This window comes from Triticum urartu, chromosome 5 (genome assembly GCF_003073215.2).
Source record: "Triticum urartu cultivar G1812 chromosome 5, Tu2.1, whole genome shotgun sequence".
In the NCBI taxonomy this organism is placed as follows: domain Eukaryota; kingdom Viridiplantae; phylum Streptophyta; class Magnoliopsida; order Poales; family Poaceae; genus Triticum; species Triticum urartu.
The window spans coordinates 505,889,176-505,893,307 of NC_053026.1; positions in this window are offsets into that span (position 1 = coordinate 505,889,176).

Genomic DNA, 4,132 nt, shown 5'->3' on the forward strand with positions numbered 1-4,132 from the left:
CAGATTGCAATACCTTATGAGCAGTTCTATCTCCCGCATGATGTCCTCCATAAGCTTCGGAATGGCACTTCTGTAGGATTTATTCCCTTTCACGCTTAGGTACACAACGTCTAATAATACCATCTACTCCTTCTTTATAAAGATGTGGGTCATCCCAGAAGTAATGTCTTAAACATAGAAGAGTTTTTTCTTTTGTTGGTATGTCAAACTAGGTGGTATATATTCAGCAACAATGTAATTAGCATAGTCAGCATGCCAAGGAGTGTTATGAGAAACATTTATTGCAGCTAGTTGTTCATCAGGAAAACAATCATCAATAGGTAGTGGGTCATCAAGAATATTTTCTAACCTAGACAAGTTATCAGCTACAAGGTTCTCAGCTCCTTTCCTATTAGTGATATGTAAATAAAATTCTTGTAGCAAGAGAACCCACCTAATGAGTCTAGGTTTAGCATCTTTCTTTTCCATAAGATATTTTATAGGAGCATGATTAGTGTGAACAATTAGTTTGGAATCAACAATGTAAGATCTAAATTTGTCACAAGCAAACTTAACTGCAAAATATTCTTTCTTAGTAGTAGCATAATTTCGTTGAGCACTGTCTAGAGTTTTACTAGCATAATGAATGACATTTAATTTCTTATAAACTCTCTGTCCCAGAATAGCCCCAACATCATAATCACTAGCATCACACATAATTTCAAAAGGCAAGTTCCAATCAGGTGGTTGAACAATAGGTGCAGAAGTTAAGGCTTTATTAATTATTTCAAAGGCTTCTACACAATCATCATAAAAAACAAATGGAATATCCTTTTGTAAAAGATTTGTAAGAGTCCTAGAAATTTTAGAGAAGTCTTTAATAAACCTCCTATAGAAACCAACATGACCGAGGAAACTACGAATACCTTTATCATCTTTAGGACATAGCATTTTCTCAATTGCATCAACTTTAGCTTTATCCACCTCAATACCTCGTTCAGAAATTTTATGCCCCAAGACAATACCTTCAATTAACCATAAAGTGGCAGTTCTCCCAATATAGGACGAGATTAGTTTTCTCACATCTCTGCAAAACTCGATCAAAGTTGCTTAAGCAATCATCAAAAGAAGTTCTGTAAATGGAGAAATCATCCATGAAAACCTCAACAATCTTTTCACAAAAATCAGGGAATAAGCAGTCATACATCTTTGAAAGGTAGCAGGTGCATTGCATAAACCAAAAGGCATATGTCTATAAGTATAATTCCAAAAGGACAAGTAAAGGTAGTTTTCTCTTGATCAGGTTGTGAATAGGTATTTGAGAAAACCAGAATATCCATCAAGAAAACAGAAGTGTGTGTGCTTAGATATTCTTTCTAGCATTTGATCAATAAAAGGCAGAGGGTAATGCTCTTTTCTAGTTGCTTTATTTAATTTTTTGAAATCAATTACCATTCTATAGCCAGTAACAATTCTTTGTGGAATAAGTTCATTTTTATCATTAGGAACAACAGTAATACCTCCCTTCTTAGGGACACAATGAATGGGACTTACCCATCTACTATCAGCTATAAGATAGATTATACCTGCTTCCAAAAGCTTTAGTATTTCTATTCTTACCACTTCTTTCATCTTAGGATTCAAACGTCGTTGGTGATCAACAACGGGTTTAGCATTAGGTTCCATATTAATCTTGTGTTGACAGAGAGTGAGACTAATGCCCTTAAGATCATCAAGAGTATATCCAATAGCAGCTCGGTGCTTGCTCAGAATTTTCAATAATCTTTCTTCTTCATGTTCTGAAAGGTTTGCACTAATAATAACATGATATATCTTGTTCTCATCAAGATAAGCATATTTCAAAGTGTCATGCAGTTGTTTTAATTCAAACACATGTCGCCTTTAGGTGGAGGAGGACCTCCTAGAGTTTCAATAGGCAAATTGTGTTTAAGCAGAGGTAGTTGTTCAAAGAATATTTTATCTATTTCATTTCTTTCACGCAAGTGCATACCATTTTCATGGTCGAGCAAATATTGTTCTAGTGGATCAGCATGTGGCATGGCATTAGAAGCAAGACCAATTATTTCATTCTTACTAGGTAATTCTTTAGCACGAGGTTGTCTACTAAACTTAGAGAAATTAAATTCATGGGACTCATCACCAAAGCCAACACTGGCAGTTTGTTTATGACAATCTATAGTAGCATTGACATTGTTCAAGAAGGGTCTACCAAATATAATGGGACAAAAGTCATCTTGTGGGGAACCAAGAACTAGAAAAGCAGTAGGATATTTTATTTTCCCACATAGGACTTCAACATCTCTAACAATCCCAAGTGGTGTGGTGGTGTCTCTATTAGCAAGTTTAATAGTAACATCTATATCTTTTATTTCAGCGGGTTCCATATCATTCATAATTTCTTGGTATAAGGTAAAAGGAATAGCACTCACGCTAGCACCTAAATCACATAGGCCATGATAACAATGATCTCCTATTTTAACTGAGACAATAGGCATGCCAACAACAGGTCTGCATTTATCTTTTTCATTGGGTTTGGCAATCCTAGCAGCCTTGTCGCAAAAAATAAATAACATGCCCATCAATATTTTCTACCAAGAGATCTTTAGCCATAGCAACACCAGGTTCTACTTCGATTTGTTCTGAGGGTCTAGGTGCTTTAATATTACTTTTTGCGAATCACAGTTGAAACCTTAGCATGTTCCTTTATCCTAACATCGGAAGGTGATCTTCAATATAAACAGTAGGCACCACTGGATCAACATTGTAAATGATAGTTTCATATTTAGCTATTACTAGTTCTTTAATTTCTTCTTTAATAGGGGTGATAAATGTAACGCCCTCGATGCGGCTATAGCTCCCACGTGTCGAGGCACGACTTAGAGGCATAACCGCATTGAAAGCAATGTCGCAAGTTAGGCAATCATTACAACATCCCATGTAATACATAATAAAAGGGGGAGGTAACATAGTTGGCTTACACTCGCCACGTCACATCAGAGTACATAAATAGCATCCATCAAACAAACACTCATGGCCCGTCTACGGCGCCAAAATAGAAAAGAACCCAACATGCGACAAGGCCCTGAATCAAACCCCAACTAGGCACCACTACTGATCATCGGGAAAGGAAACATAATAACGCTGAGAGTCCTCGTCGAACTCCCACTTGAGCTCGTACTCGTCACCTGGAGCGGAATCACCTGGACCTGCATCTGGAATTATAGTATCTGTGAGCCACAGGGACTCAGCAATCTCGCACCCTCGCGATCAAAACTATTTAAGCTTATAGGAAGGATAAGGCAAGTATATGTGGAGCTGCAGCAAGCGACTAGCATATGTGGTGGCTAACTTATCCGCAAAAGAGAGCGAGAAGAGGAGGCAAGGCGCGAGCGAGAATCTAGAGGAATAACCTGCGCAAGCATAACTCCAACACCGTGTCCACTCCCCGAACTCCGCCGAGAAGAGGCCATCACGGCAACACACGCAGTTGATTCGTTTTAATTAATTAAGGTTTAAGTTATCTACAACCGGACATTAACAAATTCCCATCTGCCCATAACCGCGGGCACGGCTTTCGAAAGTTCAATCCCTGCAGGGGAGTCCCAACTTAGCCCATGACAAGCTCTCACGGTCAACGAAGGAATAGACCTCCACGCGAGACACACCGATCAGACTCGGTAACCCGGCACAACAAGACAATTCGACAGGTTAAAACAAGACCAGCAACACCGCCCGAATGTGCCGACAAATCCCGATAGGAGCTGCACATATCTCTTTCTCAGGGCACACTCAGATGAGCGCTCCATACAACTAAAACCAAACCTCGAGTTTCCCCGAGGGGGCGCTGCACAGGACTCTAGTTTGGACCAACACTCAGAGGAGCACTGGCCCGGGGGGGTTAAAATAAGATGACCCTTGAGTCTGCAGAACCCAAGGGAAAGGAAAAGGCTAGGTGGAAAACGGTAAGACCAATGTTGGGCATTGCTGGAAAAGCTTTCAACAAGGCGAACTATCAAGGGGTTCCCATTATAACCCAACCGCGTAAGGAACGCAAATCCGGGAACATAACACCGATATGACGGAAACTAGGGCGGCAAGAGTGGAACAAAACACTAGGCGAGAGGCCGAGCCT